Source organism: Mustelus asterias, chromosome 27 (genome assembly GCF_964213995.1).
Source record: "Mustelus asterias chromosome 27, sMusAst1.hap1.1, whole genome shotgun sequence".
In the NCBI taxonomy this organism is placed as follows: Eukaryota; Metazoa; Chordata; class Chondrichthyes; order Carcharhiniformes; family Triakidae; genus Mustelus; species Mustelus asterias.
The window spans coordinates 27310446-27333174 of NC_135827.1; positions in this window are offsets into that span (position 1 = coordinate 27310446).

Sequence of the window (22729 nt, forward strand, 5' to 3'; positions counted from 1 at the left end):
GATGTTTGTGTGTATGTGTGTGTGTGGAGGTGTTTGTGTGTGTGTAGGTGTGTTCGTGCGGGTGTGTGTGTTTGTGGAGGTGTGTGTTTGTGGAGGTGTGGGTGGGTGTGTCTGTGTGGAGATGTGTGTTTGTGTGTGGGTGGGTGTATGCGTGGAGGTGGGTGTGTCTGTGTGGAGATGTGGGTGTGTCTGTGTGGAGACGTGTGTGTATCTGTGTGTGTAGAGGTGTGTGTGTTTGTGTGTGGGTGTGTGTGTGTGGGCAGGTGTGTCTGTGTGGAGATGTGTGTGTGGAGGTGTGTGTGTGTGTGGGTGTGTCTATGTGGAGATGTGTGTGTGTCTGTGTGCAGGTGTGTGTAGAAGTGTGTGTGCATTTGTGTGGGTGGGTGTGTCTGTGTGGAGATGTGTGTGTGTGTGTGTGGAGGTGTGTGTGTGTGTGGAGGTGTGTGTGTGTGTGTGTGTTGGGGATGGGGGGGGGGGAGCGGGGATGGAGGGGGGGGGGAGGTGGAGAAGATGGGGTGTGGGCTGGTAGGTGTGTGTGGAGACAGGTTTGTGTGTGGAGATGTGGATAATTATGGACCAGAACCCATTGAAATTGGTTGCAGTTCAGTTACTATGTATAGGCTGGTGACTGTAATGTTAGTTTTTTTACAGAATACATCGCCTCAGGTAGAGACAACACAATCTTACTGACACTAATATAACAAAATGATACAAATTGAATTGCTTGTCAGAGCAGCAAGATATTGTTCAGGAAACCTCAGGAAGAGATTGCAAACTACTGATTAAAATATTCAACTTTCCCAAAAAGGATTGGGTTCAAACTGCAGAAATCTTTAAAAAGCAAACTTTCGGAAGGTGTTACAATCTCTGTTCAAGCAGTAACTTTAAAACATAAATTCAAACTTCCAGTGAATAGCTGAAATGATGAAACAATAAGGTTTCATATTTGAAGACATTTATCGTAACAATTAAAACAAACAACATTGGCTAAGCTATTTTGTAGGCAACCTATACATTAAACTGAGGAACAGAAGCTTTTACTTTTAACATAACCATAAATCCAATTTCATTGTTAGACTTTATTCTGTCTCTGAAATAGACATGACACTCTCCCAGAATATTCCAAAGTGATTCTTAGTTCCAACTGGTTTACTTCCTTCATTTTCTTCCCCTGCCTGGGAACATTTAACCCCAGAATTATCTTTCATGAGGGTTTTCTTGGACATCCTTCCTCTTGCTCAAGATAGGCCAGTCTTCCGGCCTCGTTTTAAATCTTCACGAATTTAGCCTTCTCAATCTGAGCACAAGCTCCCACCAGCATTCCTTACGTGGTGCAATATTGCCTCGTTAAGCTTCCCTTCCTTTTGCGGATATCATGGCTGACTAACCTGTCTGTGAAATTCAGGGATATGTTTCAGGGAAACTAATCCAATCCCACAATGGCTTTCTATGCATCCTTCCCCTATTAAAACCCACTTCCATGCTGACATGAATCACAAGGATCTTGTATCCAGGTAGAAATGCTGATTTGCTATCTTTTAGACCCCAACCTTATTTCATCTTGGAATTAAAAGAACAGTTTAAAGTATAAGTATTCACAACCTGACATTTTTAACAACTCCATGGGACTTGGAGATTAGCAGTCTACTCATTGTCAGCATAGATGCTCCTGCTATTGTCCACAAGCATGACCACCTTGCACCTTCTTCCCACTAAAGTAATCTGAGCCCACAGTTAATCTTTAACAATAAAACCACACATTCTTGCTGTCAGCAGAATTCAGAACAGCTCAAATATATCCCCTCCCTCCATTTCTCCATTCTACTAATACTTCAGATAGAATTCTAAAATATAACAATGTTATAAAACCTCACAATTGTAACCATAGAGGGTTCAGCGTGATCTTTTTGTTGTGAATTACTCATCATAATGCAGTTTTGTGATGAAGCACATCTCACTTTACTGCAGATTGCCAAATAATCATTAATTACAAGAGAACCTTTTGCAATCTTTGCAATGGAATTTCCTTATTACAGGACTGAACTGGGGAACTTTCATCTGTGATTATTAGCTGCTTGCTTGCTTTATTCCCCAGTAGTTGCGATTCTAAAATTCAATTCTAAACTCTCATTGTATCTACTCTAATGCAAGTCATGTATCCTATATTACTTTACAAAGGACGCACAAGTCCACCCACAGGTTGAGTGATGCATATGCAGTCATCTTGGCTCCAGGAGGTAATGATGGATTCATCTACATTGTTAATTGAAATGCAAGACACAATTTGTTCAAAGTGCAGCACTCTACAGCATATATGGTGCCATGCATCGGTAATGCTTGAGTTTTGAATTGTTGGTCGCTCATCCATTTTTAATTCCACCATCGCTAAGATCCCAATTTTAAAGTTTATTTATTAGTGTCACAAGTAGGCTTACATTAACACTGCAATGAAGTTACTGTGAAAATCCCCTAGTCGCCACACTCCGGTGTCTGTTCGGGTACACTGAGGGAGAATTTAGCATGGTCAATGCACTTAACCAGCACGTCTTTTGGACTGTGGGAGGAAACCGGAGCACCCGGGGAAAACCCCACGCAGACGTGGGGAGAAGGTGCAGACTCCGCACAGACAGGGACCCAAGCCGGGAATCGAACCTGGGTCCCTGGCGCTGTGAAGCGGCAGTGCTAACCATTGTGCCACCGTGCTACCCCTATGACATTGTCAGAGGGAAGATCAGGTTTTTCCTGCAGCACAGAGGGAAAATGGAAGAGGCGATTTTCCATGGTTATTGCCGTGAATCATAAAATCATACAGTACAGAAGAGGCCTTTTGGTCCATCGAGTCTGCACTGACACGTGAGAAACACCAAATTTAAATGTGGATTACAGGGTCAAAGGTAGGGTTCTGAAGACTGTGGAGGAACAGAGAGATCTTGGGGTCCATATCCACAGATTTCTGAAGGTTGCCACTCAAGTGAATAGAGCTGTGAAGAAGGCCTATAGTGTGTTAGCTTTTATTAACAGGGGGTTGGAGTTTAAGAGCCGTGGGGTTATGCTGCAACTGTACAGGACCTTGGTGAGACCACATTTGGAATATTGTGTGCAGTTCTGGTCACCTCACTATAAGAAGGATGTGGAAGCGCTGGAAAGAGTGCAGAGGAGATTTACCAGGATGCTGCCTGGTTTGGAGGGTAGGTCTTATGAGGAAAGGTTGAGGGAGCTAGGGCTGTTCTCTCTGGAGCGGAGGAGGTTGAGGGGAGACTTAATAGAGGTTTATAAAATGATGAGGGGGATAGATAGAGTGAATGTTCAAAGACTATTTCCTTGGGTGGATGGAGCTATTACAAGGGGGCATAACTATAGGGTTCCTGGTGGGAGATATAGGAAGGATATCAGAGGTAGGTTCTTTACTCAGTAGTTGGGGTGTGGAATGGACTGCCTGCAGTGATAGTGGAGTCAGACACTTTAGGAACATTTAAGCGGTTATTGGATAGGCACATGGAGCACACCAGGATGATAGGGAGTGGGATAGCTTGATCTTGGTTTCAGATAAAGCTCGGCACAACATCGTGGGCCGAAGGGCCTGTTCTGTGCTGTACTGTTCTATGTAATTCTCAACTGTTTTGATGGGAAACACCAACCCATTGGGCTGCTGAAAATAGATTTTTAGAATTAATTTTTGGGACATGGGTGTCGCTGGCTGGTCAGCATTTATTGCCCATCCCTCGTTGCCTGAAGACAGTTGAGAGTCAACCACATTGCTATGGCTTTGGAGTCACATGTAGGCCAGACCAGGTAAGGAGGCAGATTTCCTTCCCTAAAGGACCAGATGGGTTATTCTGACAATCGACAATGGTTTCATTGTGATCAATAGATTCTTAATTCTAGATATATTTTTTTATTGAATTCAAATTCCACCATCTGCCGTGATGGGATTTGAATCTGGGACCCCAAAATATTGGCTGAGTTTCTGGATTAACAGTCTAGCAATGATACCACTAGGCCATTGCCTTCCCCAGATTGGGGAAGGAACAAAAAAAGGGAGCCTTTGGCTTAACAATAGGGCAGAAGGCAAACACTGCAGATAGTTGGAAATCTGAAATAGCTAATGATAAAAATGCACAGCAGGGCATTCAAGATTTATGGAGAAGAAAAACAGTTAATTTTTCAGCAATCATGAGCAAAATGAAAAAACAGATCACCTCACCCAAGGAATGGATAGAACAATTAAGGTGTTGAAAGGACAAGGAGTGCTTAATTAGAGAAGAATATCTACTTAAGTACATCTATTGCAAGAGAGTTTGAGTTGACAAAGGTCTCTCAACATGGTTGCTTCATTAACATATATGAGATAGCAAATGCCCTACTGATACAGTTTTTGTATCATACCTTGCTGCCCATCAGAGGCGATAATGATTCTCCTTATGACCATTGTAAAGGAAATCTCAATTTAAGTGAAAAACAGCATGGGAGTGTGCATCGGTGCATAATATTTTAATGTAATAGCTGGATGATTTCAGCAGAACTTATTTTCCAACCTTGCATCAATTTTTCTAACAGGTACTTGTTCCACACAGTGATAGGGGGAATAAAGGAAGGTGTTTTTTTTTACGGAAAGCAAGTACATTGTCTCATTTTATGCCCACTGCTCCAGTTGTCACTTTGCAAGTTAAAGTCCACAGAGTCAATGAACCATTGTAACTACATTGCTATTGCTCCATTCCATGCACCTTACTGAGGGGGAAATCAAATGGCAGGGGCCACTTAAGCTCTATGTGAGTGGTGAATTCAGTATCGTAATATGGGTATCTATCACTAATGCCAATTTTAATGGGGGTCCTAGCTTTCCTCCCCAGGTACTGACTCCCAGAAACGATTCAATCTTCCTTCATTCGGTTTGTGCATTGAGAGAAAACAATTTTATTCTGTATTGTGTCTAAAGTACCAAAGTAGGACTCACTTAGTGCAACAAGAATCATGGTTAGACTGCAAGACAGACACATACAATTTATAGTCATGTATTCTCATGTGACTACACAGCAATTATGAATTAGAGAGGGGCTCGATCCTGGAAGGGATTGAGCAGAGCAAGACAAGAGAGTGAGAGAGAGGGAAAGAGAGGTGGAAACTGTTAACACAGGTAGCTGTTAATTAAAAGTTGGCGGAGCCAGTTAGTAGGTATTCACTTTAGCAAGCCTGCTTTGCCTTGTTTGCAACTGGGAAAACCTGTAGCTTCCTTCCCTTAAAGGTTTGATTTTTATCTGTTTTGCACTCATTAAAATTACCCATTATTCTAACTATTGTGATATAATGGAGCCCCCAGTCGTGCGAAGGAGCTCAGAGGATCATTGCTGTTCTTCTAGACTCCAAATTAAGGCATGTATTTAGAGAGGTGACCTTTTGGGTGATGGCACGTGGTTGCTTGTTGGCCACATACAGAAGCAATCATGAGCCTGGCACCTTCTGGAGTAAATCCTGGAAAGTTAGGCCCCTCATTAATATATGCTCGAGGTCGAGAGCCACGGTTACCTGAAAAATCACTGGACATTGGGTCAGATGTCTTTCAGCTGTGTTGGGGTCACAGGACACATCCTGCAAAATTGATACTTCCCCACCAACGTTTTCTGCGTTTCTCCCTGTAGGTCTTTTTGAAACAAACCCAGTGAACTTGGATGATCTAGCAGAGTCTCTATGCCTATCATTATCCAGTGACTCTATGGGAAATGTGAGGACGTGTCACAGGCTGTAAGGTGAGGTGGTGGCGCAATAGTATTGTCATTGGACTAGTAATCATAGAATCCCTACAGTGCAGAAGGAAGCCATTCGGCCCATCAAATTGGCACTGACCACAATCCCACCCAGGCCTTATCCCCATAACCCCATGCATTTACCCGAGCCAGTCCCCCTGGCACTGAGGGGCAATTTAGCATGGTCAATCCAGCTAACCCGCACATCTTTGGACTGTGGGAGGAAACCGGAGCAATGGAAGGAAACCCAGGCAGGCAAAGGGGGAATGTGCAAACTACACACAGACAGTGACCCAAGCTGGGAATCGAACCCTGGTCCCTGGTGCGGTGAGGCAGCAGTGCTAACCACTGTGCCACCGTGCCACCCAGTACCCCAGGATAATTATCTGGGTATCCTGGTACGAATCTCACCACAGCAGATGGTGAAATTTGAATTCAATAAGAATCTGGAATTGAAAGTCAAAGGATGACTATGAAACCCATTGTCGATTGTCATCAAAACCCATCTGCCTTCTGAACCTGGTTGTCTCTTAAATCATAGAATCATAGAAACCTTACAGCGCAGCAGGAGGCCATTCAGCCCATCGAGCCTGTACCGACAACAATCCGATGTCCCCATAACCCCACGTATTTACCCTGCTAATCCCTCTGAGACTAAGGGGCAATTTAGCATGGCCAATCCATCTTACCCCACATCTTTGGACTGCAGGAGCAAACTCACGCCGACATGGGGAGAATATGCTGAAATGCCACTCAGTTAGGGGTGGGCAGTAAATGAGGGCTAAGCCAGTGATGCCAACACCAAATAAATTTTCTTATAAAAATTCCCTCCATGGCCAAGTAACTATTCACTGTCTGAGATGATTATCACATGAATGAATTATTAGTGCATGGGGAGAACAGAAGAAATGGTGAGGTCGGGGTGGGGGCAGGGTGGGGGGTGAATAAATATCTTGAAAAATAAATGATAAACCTGGCTTGAATTGAGTGTGTTTGTCTCGCTAGCTAATTCAGCTTAAGAGGATCATTACTGTACAGAGGATGGCGAAAAATGCCAAACGGGCACTATTCACGCAGAGATGAACATTCATGATGTATGCGCAGGGCAGTAGTACCTTTGGGAATTCTTGAAAAAAGCTGGGGCAGCAAAATTCCTATTTACCAGGGATTTAATATCACATAACAAAGCAGGATGGAAGTGAATAGAAGTTCCTTTCATCCTCCATTCAGCAGACAGCTTGGTAACTAATTGTGAAAAGACATGCAGGCAATGCATCAATGGTTCGCTTTGAAGCAACGTTGTATTAAAAGCAAATTTGGCCAGTTCATTTTGTTTATGCAAGATAGTGCTGTAAAAATTAATTGTGTGGAAATTGTGCAGATTTTGTTAAATAAAATTCAAATTGTCAATTATCAGCCATATTGTTCTTTTTGCACGTTATTTGAAAGGTTCATTAGTTTCTCTGAATGTTCTCTGTGGTATCCTTGACAACTCTTGCAAGATTTTTTTTTGTTCGGGAGCTGGATTGCCTGGGTTACATTGTTCCGACGATGTACTGCAGGTGACAGAGGGAGAACAGGTGGAAGCTGAGAAATTGCTGTAGGGTTAGATGATAAAAATGCTGCAGTCATTCCCTTAACAGAACTGTGGGTGCAGCACAACACGCACTGCGGCAATTAGAGCAGAGGACTCACTATTTTCTCCAGGGCAATTAAGGATGGTGATGAATGTTGGACTTGCCAGCAACACCCACATCCCATACTGGGCTGAGCTTATGTCTTGCTGAGGTGCCTCCAGTAAGCAGCATGTGGTGATTTCAATCAGGCTATTGGAGTATGAACTCCCTGATCAAGGATTCAATTGATGGGCCAACCAGGGAGTCTTTGCCTTGTACAGTGGTTAGTACTGCTGCTTCACAGCACCAAGACCTGGGTTTGATTCCCAGCTTGGGTCACTGTCTGTGTGGAGTTTGCACATTCTCCCCGTGTCTGCGTGGGTTTCCTCCGGGTGCTCCGGTTTTCTCCCACAGTCTGAAAGACGTGCTGGTTAGGTGCATTGACCCGAATAGGCGCCGGAGTGTGGCGACTTGGGGAATTTCATAGTAACTTCATTGCAGTGTTAATGTAAGCCTTACTTGTGACTAATAAATGAACTTTTAACTTTAACCGGGAGTGTCAGTTCCTCTGGCACCCCCCGGAGATAGACTGCTAACTGCTAGCACTCTGTGTACTGCTGTTGGAGTTTGTAAATAAAGGGATTTTGGTGAAGGGGCTTCTGCTCTGAAGACTTACTACACAGCATTCTTGCATGACAGTAAGGAAGGACGAAGTTACAAAATAAATAATGTCTTTCATTGTTTTAGGAATTATCTGCTCTTTCTCTTGGAGGTGATTGTATTCCAGAGACCAGGGGCAGAATTCTCTCCACCAGCAGGTTCAATGGCAGGCAAGGGGTAGGGGGAGGTCTGTAGGAGGCCCAAGTTTTACATTGGCTTGAATTTCCTGCAGGATCTTTTGCCCCTGATACACAAATTGATGCAAATCTGCATTGCAGTGCTACACAAACACATCCTTTTTATCATTTCACTCACTGGATGTAAGCATCACTGGAAAAGCCAACAATTGTTTCTCATCCCCAAATGCCCTTGAGTAGATGATGGTGACTCACTCTCTTGAATAGCTGTAGTCCATCTGGTGTAGGTAGACACACAGTTTGGCAATTAGGATGCACAGGAAGGGAATTCCAGGATTTTGATCCAGTGAAAGTGAAGGGACAGTGATATACTTCTGAGTCAGGATAACGTGTGTCTTGGAGGGGAACTTGCAGGCAGTGATCTTCCCATGTATCCTTCTAGGTGACAGATATCATGGGCTTGGGAAGTGCTGTCGAAGAAATCTTGGTGAGCTGGCACTTTGCATCATTTTAAAAATCTTTTGTGATTTTCCCTGTGGGGCCAGGAGCAGCAAGATTACTCCTTCAGGACTCAGAAGAAAAGGTCAGTTCCCTGTACCCAGTCCAAGCTCTGCACTTACCCTCTGACTGCAATCATGGCCAGAGGTACCACTGACAGCTGCCACTGACAGAACCACCACTGACAGAGATACCTCTGACAGAACTCCCACTGACAGAACTACCACTGACAGAGATACCACTGACAAAACTACCACTGACAGAGATACCACTGACTGAACTACCACTGATAGAACTACCACTGACAGAAGAACCACTGACAGACCCACCACTGAGAACTACCACTGACAGAACTACCACTGACAGAACCACCACTGACAGAACTACCACTGACAGAACTACCACTGACAGAACCACCACTGACAGAACCACCACTGACAGAACCACCACTGACAGAACCACCACTGACAGAACTATCGCTGACAGAACTACCACTGACACAACTACCACCGACAGAACCACCATTGACAAAACTACCACTGACAGAACTACCACTGACAGAACTATCGCTGACAGAACTACCACTGACAGAACTACCACTGACAGAACTATCGCTGACAGAACTACCACTGACAGAACTATCGCTGACAGAACTATCGCTGACAGAACTACCACTGACAGAACTACCACTGACAGAACTATCGCTGACAGAACTACCACTGACAGAACTATCGCTGACAGAACTACCACTGACAGAAGAACTACCACTGACAGAACTATCGCTGACAGAACTACCACTGACAGAACTACCACTGACAGAGATACCACTGACAGAACTATCGCTGACAGAGATACCACTGACAGAACCACCACTGACAGAACCACCACTGACAGAACCACCACTGACAGAACTACCACTGATGTGGAGATGCCGGCGTTGCACTGAGGTAAACACAGTAAGAAGTTTAACAACACCAGGTTAAACACCAACAGGTTTATTTGGTAGCAAATGCCACCACTGACAGAACTACCACGGACAGAATGATCACTGACAGAACTGCTCCTGACAGAAATACCACTGACAGAACCATCGCTGACAGAACCACCACTGACAGAGCTACCGCTGACAAAACTACCACTGACAGAACGACTGCTGACAGAACGACTGCTGATAGCTACCACTGACAGAACTACCACTGACAGAATACTCCCGATGGCTACCACTGACTAAACTACCACTAGCAAAGCTACCGCTGACAGAGACACCACTGCAAAAGCCACCACCAATCTCCTGTGGGCCATTTCCATGCACTGATCAAGTTGTCAAGGAAACTACAGAGAACATTTGGAGAAACTAATGAACCTCTCAAATAACGTAACAAGAACAATACAGTTGACAATTTCCTGCCGCACCTGCCCCACACCCACTTGCTGATCTTTTCACCATCCTTGCTGGGTGTGCAAGATGGGTGGCAGACCTAGGTTAAAAAGCATAGGAGCTCAAATGACCTGGGCTGCCTTTCATGAGTTGGAATGAGTTCAGATTGGCCCAAGCTGACCTCTCACCCTGACTTTTATTTACTGTGAAAATCAAAATTAACTGTTACCCAATTGTAGCCACTGTTATTAGCTAATTAATAGTAGTGATGCCTGCTTTGAACAACATTCTAAATTATTCAATCTTGATGATGCAATGGTTGTAGATCCATCTATGCTTAATTCCTTTAATTCTCTTGAGGTATAAAGTTTATTTATTCGTGTCACAAGCAGGCTTACATTAACACTGCAATGAAGATACTGTGAAAATCCCCCAGTCGCCACACTCCGGCGCCTGTTTGGGTACACTGAGGGGGAATTTAGCACGGCCAATGTACCTAACCAGCACGTTTTTCTGACTGTGGGAGGAAAGCAGAACACCCGAAGGTTCAGACTCCGCAAAGACAGTGATCCAAGCCAGCAATTAAACTCAGTTCTCTGGTGCTGTGAGGCAGCAATACTCATCAAATACCCATCAAAGTCCGATTACTGTTACAATTTTAACTGAGTGTGGAACTGTTGTGGATAATACCCAGGCTAAAAGCAGGTCTAAAACAGAAGAGTCACTCCAGATAAATCTAAATCTTTGCTTTGTGGGTTCAGGAGGACCAAGAGTACCTCTCTGGGCCTGGCGAGGAAAGTTACAATCGCCTTCATGCCCAACGGCACCCACACCCTTCCCTCTTCAGCATTTAGCTAGAAGCCAGCAGGCAGAGCAGGACCATGTTACCTTCTTGTGCTCTCCACGGCTGTAGGGCAATGTCGGTAAGAAGAGCTCTGTTAAAATCATTGTGATCGGCTGCTAGGTGGGAAAACTGCACCCACCAGAAAATCCACCATGAGCCCATCTGCCCCAACGATTTTGAAAGTAAAGGACTTCGCAAGACTAGAGAATGGAAGAAGTTCTGTTTGAATCCTGTTTAATATTGGCTTGCTTGCTTTGAATAAATTAGGTCAATAATGGTGAGTTATGGTGGTCATGATGTGGAGATGCCGGCGTTGGACTGGGGTAAACACAGTAAGAAGTTTAACAACACCAGGTTAAAGTCCAACAGGTTTATTTGGTAGCAAAATTATTTAGCTACCAAATAAATCTGTTGGACTTTAACCTGGGGTTGTTAAACTTCTTACTGAGTTATGGTGGACCAGAGAAGCCTTCAGAATCACCAAAGTCACTTCAAATACTTTGTGATTTATGGGCGGTATAGTGGCACAGTGGTTAGCACTGCTGCCTCACAGTGCCAGGGACCTAGGTTCAATTCCGGCCTCGGGTCACTGACTTTGTGGAGTTTGCACATTCTCCCCGTGTCTGCGTGGGTTTCCTCCGGGTGCTCCGGTTTCCTCCCACAGTCCAAAGATGTGTGGGTTAGGTTGATTGGCCATGCTAAATTGACCCTAGTGTCAGGGGGATTAGCAGGGTAAATATGTGAGTTTTCGGGAATAGGGCTTGGGTGGGATTGTGATCGGTGGAGACTCGATGGGCCGAATGGCCTCCTTCTGCACTGTAGGGATTCTATGATACGATGGGATAGGCCTCGGTGGCATTGCGTCTACCGGCAGTCAACAGCTGCACTGGCTCTGAGCGGGTGGCAGGCGTGGTGGCAGTGCAGGAGGGGGGGGTCGCTACGTGACTACGTGGACCGGGCTGCCCTCGGAGGGAGGCCCACCCCCACTGTCCATCTTAGCACGGTGAGGGAAGAATGTGGCTGCCGTCAGGCGTCAGCAACACGTGCGTCACTCGATAATTTTCTGCCGGCTAGTGCAGGCGCAGAGCGGGATAGGTTTACATCCAAGTTAAGTTGATTGATTGCTTTAAGGCATCTTGCGTTAGTAATTCAGGATTTGATTGAGCGTAATTAACTGTATGGTTAGTAAAGCACATCTTTTTGATTTGTTTCAGGAGACCAGCCAGTTCCAACCAACTTGATAGGACCTGAACTAGGAGACCCCCTCAAACCAATGCAGTACACCACATATGTATTTAATTGTTGCGTTGCCTTTTCTTTTATTCTTCACCTTGGCCCTGGGTGCCTGAAGACGAAGCCTAAAAGAAAAATTAAATCTGTAATCGTGTTACTAATATAATCATAATCTATCCACACCACATTCATATCCCATGTTTATTTAAATAGAGATTTCTGAGGCACAGGTTGCTAAATTAAGAAAGAGAGGGTCTAGAATTTCTTAATATTGTGCCAGGGATTAATTTTAAAACTATGTCAGATGTAAAGTAAATCAAAGCAGAGTAAATTCCCACATATGTTGGGTTTATTTCTTAGAGAGTGGTTAGTGTTTGGAATTCTACACCCCAGAGCGATAAGGAGCAAGAGGGGAGAGATACAAAAGTGCCCAGAGGGACAATTTTTTCACACAGAGGGTGGTGAGTGTCTGGAACAAGCTGCCAGAGGTAGTAGTAGAGGCGGGTACAATTTTATCTTTTAAAAAGCATTTAGATAGTTACATGGGTACGATGGGTATAGAGGGATATGGGCCAAATGCGGGCAATTGGGATTAATTTAGGGTTTTTTTTAAAAAAGGGCAGAATGGATGGACAAGTTGGGCCGAAGGGCCTGTTTCCAGGCTGTAAACCTCTATGACTCTATATTGAATTGTGTTCTGCTATGCAGTTGGGTTTTAGCAATGCGTGTTGTCTGGATGGTTACCCTCTGAGTTGTGAATTTTCTGTGTTACCACACGGGAGGCAAAAGAAGAATGTTCTCTTTCATTGCGCTTACCTGTGTACTTTCTGCTTTCTAGCTCTCCTGCATTACTTTTGCTGCAGTGCTACTTCATCAATTAAACAGTTACATTTTGCATCCAAATTATGCAGGGACTCGGGCAGAATCAACAAGGCATGGATGGTTTGTGGTGATTCAATTCCCAGTGGCGAAAATATGCATTTGCGACTCCTCTAATGGGCCATTGGGGAATGTGATGCTATACCATACAGAGCAGAAAGGTTCCAGGTTTGATTACAGCGCTGAATCACGGCCATCTCGGCTGTCATTGACCTAATTTCTCATCGGAAGAGAACATTCACTTGAGGTTGCCCCCAACCTGATGGTGATTCCCTGCTGTGAAGTCCACATATTGGACCTGGCTCAACTCTTACACTGCCCCCTTTCCAAAATTTGCAAACATTTCTTGTGCAGATTCACAAGTGTGGAATGGTCATTTGGATTTCCTCAGAGAATGATCAAAATGTGGACCTTGCAAGCACATAGAATGGCTGGGGCAAATAACGTAGAGATACATTGAAGGGGTAGCTAGCTGAATGCGTGAAAGAGAAAAGAATAAGACCATAAGATATAAGAGTAGAATTAGGTCATTCGGCCCATCAAGTCTGCTCCCGCCATTTAATCACGGCTGGTAAGTTTCTCAGCCCCATTCTCCCGTTTTTTCCATGTAACCTTTGAACCCCTTACCAATCAAGAATCTATCTATCTCTGTCTTAAATACAGTCAATGACCTGGCCTCCACAGCCTTCTATGGCAATGAATTCTACAGATTCACCACCCTCTGGCTGAAGAAATTCCTCCTCATCTCAATTCTAAAGGGTCATCACTTTACTCTGAGGCTGTACCCACGGATCCTAGTCTCTCCCACCAATGGAAACATTTTCCCCACATCTATTCTATCCAGGCCTTTCAGTATTCTGTTTCAATGAGATTCCCCCCTCATTCTTCCAAACTCCATCGAGTACAGATCCAGAGTCCTCTGAAACTCCTCATACGTCAAGCAGGAGGATGTGCTGATAGGGTGAAATGAACAATTCATGTGGTGCAACCCCAGCAAGAACAAAATGGGCTGAATGGCCTCTTTTCCAATTGCAAATTATAGGCAATGGATGACTAGAAATCATAGAAACCCAACAGTACAGAAAGAGGCCATTCGGCCCATCGAGTCTGCACTGACTACAATCCCACCCAGGCCCTACCACTATACCCCTACAGATTTACCCACTAATCCCTCTAACCTACGCATATCAGGACACTAAGGGCAATTTTTAGCATGGCCAATCAACCTAACTCGCACATCTTTGGACTGTGGGAGGAAACCGGAGAACCTGGAGGAAACCCATGCAGACACGAGGAGAATGTGCAAACTCCACACAGACAGTGACCCAAGCCAGGAATCGAACCCAGGTCCCTGGAGCTGTGAAGCAGCAGTGCTAACCACTGTGCTACCGTGCCGCCCACTGTGCTACCGTGCCTGTGGCCGTGGATTCAAATCCCATGGGAAGTCAGTGCCTTCAGTGAGACGGAGGAAGAATCAGACAATGTATTTAAAGTTTATTTATTAGTGTCACAAGTAGGCTCACATTAACACTGCAGTGAAGTTACTGTAAAAATCCCCGAGTCACAACACTCCGGCACCTGTTCGGGTACACTGAGGGAGAATTTAGCATGGCCAATGCACCTAACCAGCACATCTTTTAGACTGTGGGAGGAAACTGGAGCACCCGGAGGAAACCCACGCAGACACGGGGAGAACGTGTAAACTCCACACAGACAGTGACCCAAGATGGGAATTGAACCCAAGTCCTTGGCGCTGTGAGGCAGCAGTGCTAATCACTGTGCCACCGTGCCGCCCATGTTTGTAAATTTGATCATCTCTTTCAATATACTCTTTTAAATATCCCCGTTCTTGCATCAACATTTTCTAAAATCATTTCTCATAATTTGCAAAATAAATGAGTATATTTTGATAAATCTCAAACAGACGATCAACGCTTCAGCTCAGTGGTCCACAGATGATGCTAATTTAAATCATCCTGGGGTGAAGCAGGGAATTCTTTGACAACCTTTGACAAAAGGATTTAGCAAGGGAAATGAAAGCCTTTGCCGTGGAAACGTTTATGTATTTACCACCCCGCTGAGGCAAAAAACCCAGCGCAGAAATCTGTGCTTAGTTGAGAAACATTCAATTTAGTGTAATCATGCATAATTTAGCAGTAACTGTTTGAAATGCTTGGCGGTGAAGGGGGGGGGGGGGAGGGGGATTGTTCAGGAGATATGTATTAAGTTTATCATTTTCCCAAAAAAATGCACAGTGCTGCTTTAATGGGCTGTCACTTAGCAGCTGAACCTACTAAGCATCAGTTATCCTTCAGCCTACCTAATTGCGATATGTGTCGGCCAATGTGTGAGCCAAATGTTTCACGCCTGGCTGAATAATTGATCATTTTCAATTGTATAGGATGAGGTAAGTGATTTTCTAAACCCTCGTTGCACTTCACCAGTGCACAGGCATAAGGAGGATTCAGATGGTTCTGTACACCTCAATGCACTGGGACCTGAGTTTGAATCCAGCTTCGAATAGTAACAATGATGCTCCTTTCTCTCTGGTGGTTAAACGGGTTCAGAATTTTTGGTTGATCTCATCCCACGCGTTATTGGGGCACAGAATTGTCCAGGTGACAGATACTTTACTCAGAGAAAGGTTCATGTGGGAAAAGGAATGTGCATGGTAGTTCAGCAGTATGCTCTTGTGAGTTGGGGCGGGGGGGGCGCAAAGCATCGGTGGTACAGTGGTCAGCACAGCTGCCTCACAGTGTCAGGGACCCAGGTTCAACTCTGGCCTGTCTGTGTGGAGTTTGCACGTTCCCCCCGTGTCTACGGGGTTTCCTCCGGGTGCTCCTGTTTCCTCCCACAGTCCAAAGAAGTGCAGGTTAGGTTGATTGGTCATGTTAAATTGCCGCTTAATGATCCAAGACATATTGGTTAAAGTTTAAAGCTTTTTTTATGAGTGTCACAAGTAGGTTTACGTTAACACCACAATGAGGTTACTGTGAAAATCCCCTAGTCGCCACACTCCGGTGTCTGTTTGGGTACACTGAGGGAGAATTTAGCATGGTCAATGCACTTAACCAGCACACCTTTCGGGCTGTGAGAGGAAGAACACCCAGAGGAAGCCCACGCAGACACGGTGAGTGCACAGACAGTCACCCAAGCCGAAAATTGAACCCAGGTTCCTGGTACTGTGAGACAGCAGTGCTAACCACTGTGCCACCGTGCTGCCCCAAATTCTTATCACTGCAAACAGGGTTCAAACCTACACGGGGAGACCCCATTTGATTTCAAGTCCAACGCTTAACCACTCGGCCATCACAGCACAAAGGGGGATTAGGGAGGAAAATATGTGGGGATAATGCCTGGATAAGAGTCGGTGCAGACCCAATAGGCTGAATGGTCTCCTTCTGCATTGTAGGGATTCTATGAATTAGAGGTCACTGATGATGGAGCTGTTCTGTACTGACTTAGAAGGAAACAACATGAAATAAGAATTCCACCTTCCACTACTGATAGCATTCTCATCGAGAACAAAAATATGATAAACATCACCTTGAGAGCCACATTCATGAATATATCAGTGAAAATCTCAGAGTGAAGGCTCAGCACGTATTATATAATTTTATTGTAGGAGGATCTAGGCATAGCGAGGAATTTGTGAAAGATCTGAATTTCAAATAAAAATATCTTTCAAAATACATATATCAGAATTGAGAAAAATTGTTTCACACAGCGAGTGGCTGGGGTCTGGAATGCGCTGCCTGGAAGTGTGGTGGAGGCAGATTCAATCGAGGCATTCATGAGGACATTGGATGATTACTTCAATAACGGGTAGGATTTTCCAGCCGCGTTCGCCCAAGACCGGAAAATCCCGCTTGAGGCCAATGGACCTTTGCATAGCCAGTCCATATCCCGCCCGCTATGATTCCTGCGGCAGGAGGACTGGGAAAATTCCACCCCACATGTAGGGATACATGGGAAGGGAGGAGAATGGCACTAAGCCATGATGCCCATTTGGAGAGTCAGGCATGATGGGCCAAATGGCCTCCTTCTGCGCCGTAACAATGTTGTGATTCTGTGAATTGAATGTTAGCTTAGGTCACGTGAATACACCAGAAAATGCACATGTTCTGTTTCGGTAAGTTTATTTTTAATTAAACAATATAACAAAACAATTAACTAGGCAAGTACTTAAGCACTATTATTTGAGCCAACAACTGAATTGAGTAAACTTTCAGATATTTTTTGCACCAATGACCCAGATGCTTCATGATAAATTTCCACCTGTTGTCCTGGGACTGAATCTTTTCATTTCAAAGCCCATTTCGATGAGAGCAAGAAATGCTGTGCACCTCATGGAGCTTGCGAAAATTGTGATTTATTTTCAATGTTCACTGCGCATTGTTTAACACTGTTGCCTTTATTGACAAATTTTCAGCACTTTTATGAATTACAGTTGATGGAATTATGTTGGGCAAATGCCATTGCAACTATATGTTATGGGAAGTTTGCTTTCAAACCTTCCCTCCAAACGAATATAGCTCACTAGCACTGTTGTAATCATTAGTATATAAAATGGCTCACCAGTGTTTGGGTCAGTCTGCAGTACTTTAAACTCTTGCCCCATTGCAGAGTAACAAGGTCATTGCACTGATCCCAGCAGATCCTGTTCAGGACTTTGCCACCATGCATGTTTTTCTTTATTTGTATGCTAGCAGAGGTGATGGCCTAGTGGTATTATCGCTAGACTACTAATCCAGAAACTCAGCTAATGTCCTGTGACCTAGATTCAGACTCGATGGGTCGAATGGCCTCCTTCTGCACTGTAGGGATTCTATGAAATCTAAAAGAAAATTGAGAGAGACAGGGTCCTCTGTTGGATACTGGAACCGGAGATCTCCATAGGTATGTTGTTGACCTTGCCTCAGTGCTTTGTACTCTTAACTGTCTACTTGAGGGAAGTGTCTGTGACGTTTTGTACTCTAACTGTCTACCTCCAGGAAATGCCCATGGTGTATCATTTTTGCAACATGGATGTCTGTGCTGGGAAAGTTGGATATAAAGTTTGTTAAAAGTGCATGGTGGCACAGTGGTTAGCACTGCTGCCTAACAGCTCCAGGGACCTGGGTTCAATTCCCAGCTTGGGTGACTTGTCTGTGTGGAGTTTGCACGTTCTCTCCGTGTCTGCGCGGGTTTCCTCCGGGTGCTCCGGTTTCCTCCCACAATCCAAAGATGTGCGGGTTAGGTGCATTGGCCATGCTAAATTGCTCCTTAGTGTCCTGAGATGCGTAGGTTAGAGGGATTAGCAGAGTAAATATGTTGAATTACGGGGAAAGGGCCAAGATGGAATTGTGGTCGGTGCAGACTTGATGGGTCGAATGGCCTCCTTCTGCACTGTAGGAACTCTATGAATCTTGAATTTGAATTCAATTTTTAAAAATCTGGAATTAAGTATCTACTGATGACCATGCAATGACTTTTGGATTACCGCACAATTGACAATGGTTTCCAGAGTTTTTAAAAAATTGAATTCAAATTTCACCATCTACTGTGGTGGGATCCAAACCCAGATCCCCAGAGCTTTGCCCTGGGTCTCTGCATTACCAGTCCAGTAACAATACCATTACACCATAGCCTTAATCCTCATTACAACATTTTTAGTGTTGTACAGTTAGCTTGTGTTGGAGTGTTTTTTCAGCTGTGAATGATGCTAAATATTCAGTGAGGAAGCTGTGAGGGTGTATGAAACCTTGGTTTGAGAGAAAAATAAATATGCAATGTATCTGGTAAATGAAACCATGGGCACGTTTATCTTGATGCCTTCCTTAAGATGTTCCATCTCAAACACCTATTCTCAGCCTTGTTGGCAGTACACATAACACCAGACCTGACCATTACTGGGCATGCAGATCAACCCTTCTTATATCCATCTTCCACAGAGATTCCAGCAAGTAAGGAGTTTGTGTTGCTCTACTCCCTCGCTAGTCTACAGCCTTCATTTCTTCTTCTGTGTTTACCAAACCAGTAAGAGTTTTAACAACACCAGGTTAAAGTCCAACAGGTTTAATTGGTAACCAAATAAACCTGTTGGACTTTAACCTGGTGTTGTTAAAACTCTTACTGTGTTTACCCCAGTCCAACGCCGGCATCTCCACATCATGTTTACCAAACCAGACATTGATTATCACCAACAACCTTTGCCTGCAGAAAGCCGTGGTGAAACCTTTTAAATTACATTTCTTTTCTCCCTTACGCAGTTCCTGACTTTTAGTGGTAAATGTTTGCCTCCCTCTGATTGTTAACGTTCCCTCGTCTGCTGAGGATCGAGGATCACTTGGTTCCACTCCAATTCGATGGGGTTCTGAAAATGGCCAGTGAGTCCGATGGATGATCTGCACACTCTGCAAGGTGCAGGGCAGCTGGTGCTTGGAGATAGTAGATGGGTTGTTTGGAGGTTTGTGCGCTCTCCTCAATGTATCAAGTTCACCTCTGCATTTTTCCAACAAAATCTCTCAAAGTGTTCGGTGCCTTCTTGAGTAAGCCTTCTCCATTTTGGTCAGTCAGGATTTCCCGTGAACCTTGGGGTGGCACAGTGGCTAGCACTGCTGCCTCACAGTGCCAGGGATGCAGGTTCGATTCTGGCCTCGGGTCACTGTCTGTGTGGAGTTTGCACATTCTCCCCATGTCTGTGATGGTTTCCTCTCACAGCCCAAAGATGTGCGGGTTAGGTTGATCGGCCATGTTGAATTGACCCTAGTTTCAGGGGGATTAGCAGGGTAAGTATGTGGGGTTACGGGGAATCAGGTGGAATTGTTGTTGGTGCAGGCTCAATGGGCCAAATGGCCTTCATCTGTATTGTAGGGAATCTATGATATGATTCTATGAATTGACAGGTCTGGATGGCTCTTCAGATGTGGAGATGCCGGCGTTGGACTGGGGTAAACACAGTAAGAAGTTTAACAACACCAGGTTAAAGTCCAACAGGTTTATTTGGTAGCAAAAGCCACACAAGCTTTCGGAGCTCTAAGCCCCTTCTTCACTCACCTGAAGAAGGGGCTTAGAGCTCCGAAAGCTTGTGTGGCTTTTGCTACCAAATAAACCTGTTGGACTTTAACCTGGTGTTGTTAAACTTCTTACTGGCTCTTCAGAGTCATGATCATGTTATTCCTTGTCAATTGCCTACCTGATCTTTGGTAGGCTCTACACATCAATCCATTATTGGATCATGGTTTTATCATTTTAAAATGAGGCTGGCCAAGGCAGTGTTTCTCCAGTTTGTGGGTAGTATTCCCATCATTCTTAATCAATCAAATTCTGACTGGCATTCTCTGGTCTTGCACACCCCGCTACCGCTACCAGCAGGAACGGAGAACTTGGCACTCGGCCAAATCTTCATTCATTGCAGTGGGAACAGAGAATCTCAGAGATCAGACAATTCCGGCACTGTGGTTATTCCATAAAATGCAAGGATTCTTTAACCACAGGTGGCATGGCAGCACAGTAGTTAGCACTGCTGCCTCACAGTGCCAGGGACCCCAGTTCGATTCCCAGCTTGGGTCAGTGTCTGCGTGAAGTTTGCACGTTCTCCCTGTGTCTGCATGGGTTTCCTCCCACAGTCTGAAAGACGTGCTGGTTAGGTGCTTTGGCCATGCTAAATTCTCCCTCAGTGTACCTGAACAGACGATGGAATGTGGCGACTAGGGGATTTTCACAGTAACTTCATTGCAGTGTTAATGTAACTCTATTTGTGACTAATAAATAAATTTTAACTTTAAACTATTTTGAGGAATATATAACTGCCCTTGGAAATCATAGAATCATAGAAACCCTACAGTGCAGAAGGAGGCCATTCGGCCCATCGAGTCTGCACCGACCACAATCCCACCCAAGCCCTACCCCCCCATATTTACCTGCTAATCCCTCTAACCTACGCATCCCAGGACTCTAAGGGGCAATTTTTAACCAGGCCAATCAACCTAACCCGCACATCTTTGGACTGTGGGAGGAAACCGGAGCACCTGGAGGAAACCCACGCAGACACGAGGAGAATGTGCAAACTCCACACAGACAGTGACCCGAGCCGGGAATCAAACCCGGGACCCTGGAGCTGTGAAGCAGCAGTGCTAACCACTGTGCTACCGTGCCGCCAGTTATGACCAGGTGAGAACTGATGCAAGAACTCTCCCGATATCCCAATTCCTCAGTTGATCGTAACAGGTTTTTTTGAAGTATGGAAGGATGAATGTGCCAATTCTGTCCATGTACAGGCAATCCCCGGGTTACGAACGAGTTCAGTTTTTAAGTCTATCTGTAAGTCAAATTTGTATGCAAGTTGGAACAGTTACGAGGGTAAACACACGAAAAATCTAAGTCAAAACACAATGCACACAACAGTGTTTACGTGATCTGACTTAAAATGGCGACAACGGCGTGGTGTTGCTCTCCCACGGGCCGACGAAACGCTGAAAATGCGCAGTGTTTTGAGCGTCGCGCAATGTAGTCCACCTGTCCGTTAGTACGAAGGATTGTATGTAACACGATTTTTAAAAATAATAGGCTTTACGGAGGTCGGTACGTAAGTACGGGCGTTCGTAAGTCGGGCGTTCGTAACCCGGGGACTGCCTGTACTTAACTTTAAAGTATATTTTTTAGTCACAAGTAATTGCAGCGACGTTACTGTGAAATTCCCCTAGTCGCCACACTCCAGCACCTGTTCAGGTCAATGCAACTAACCAGCACATCTTTCAGACTGTGGGAGGAAACCGGAGCACCTGGAGGAAACCCACGCAGACACGGGAAGAACATGCAAATTCCCCACAGAGAGTGACCCAAGCCAGGAATTGAACCTGAGTCCCTGGCGCTGTGAGGCAGCAGTGCTAACCACTGTGCCACCGTGCCGCCCCATTAACTGTTTACATGTTGATTGCAAAGAACTCAAGCAGGTTTCCTTGAGTTTAAACCAGAGTGAGTTTTAATTTTTGTTGTGCTAAAACTCACCCAGGTAAATATTAAACAAGGTAATGGCGCAACCCGACTGTCACAACACATTGGCACACACGTTACTACAAGTTACAAAGCAGAGGAGGTCAACCTTTGGCCAAATTAAGATTCTATGATAAAATGAAAATAAATAGTTTTTTGGGGGGTTTATTTATTAATGTCACAAGTTGACTTACACGGCAATGAAGTTACTGTGAAAATCCCTTAGTCGCCACACTCTGGTGCCTGCCTGTTCAGGTACATTGGAGAAAGAATTTAGTATGGTCAATGTACCTAACCAGAGGACTGTGGGAGGAAACCCACGCAAACATTGGGAGAACATGCAGACTCTGCACAGACAGTGACCCAAATCGCGAATTGAACCTGGGCCCCTGGCGCTGAGTGAGCAAGTGCCAACCTCTGTGCCATCGTGCCATTTCTAGCATTCACTGATTATGAGTCATTCACTGTTGTTTGTGGCTGAGGCTGTTCTTTAAACAGCACTCTTTGTTTCTCATTCCCTGTAAATGCTGCTTTGTAATTTCAAGCCTCCTTCAGAATTTCTCTGCTTTTGTCCCCAGTATGATATAAGCAAGCAGAAAGAGAAAGAATCACAGACTTGTTCCGCTTTCAGATATTCCTTTTCCAGACTACCCCAAATGTAAGCAAAACAGTGATCCCAATCACCTGACCCCTCTCTCCCTAATGATTTGAGTATTCCGCACATAATAATTGATTAGCTCATGCCTGGACAGATCTTGGTTATT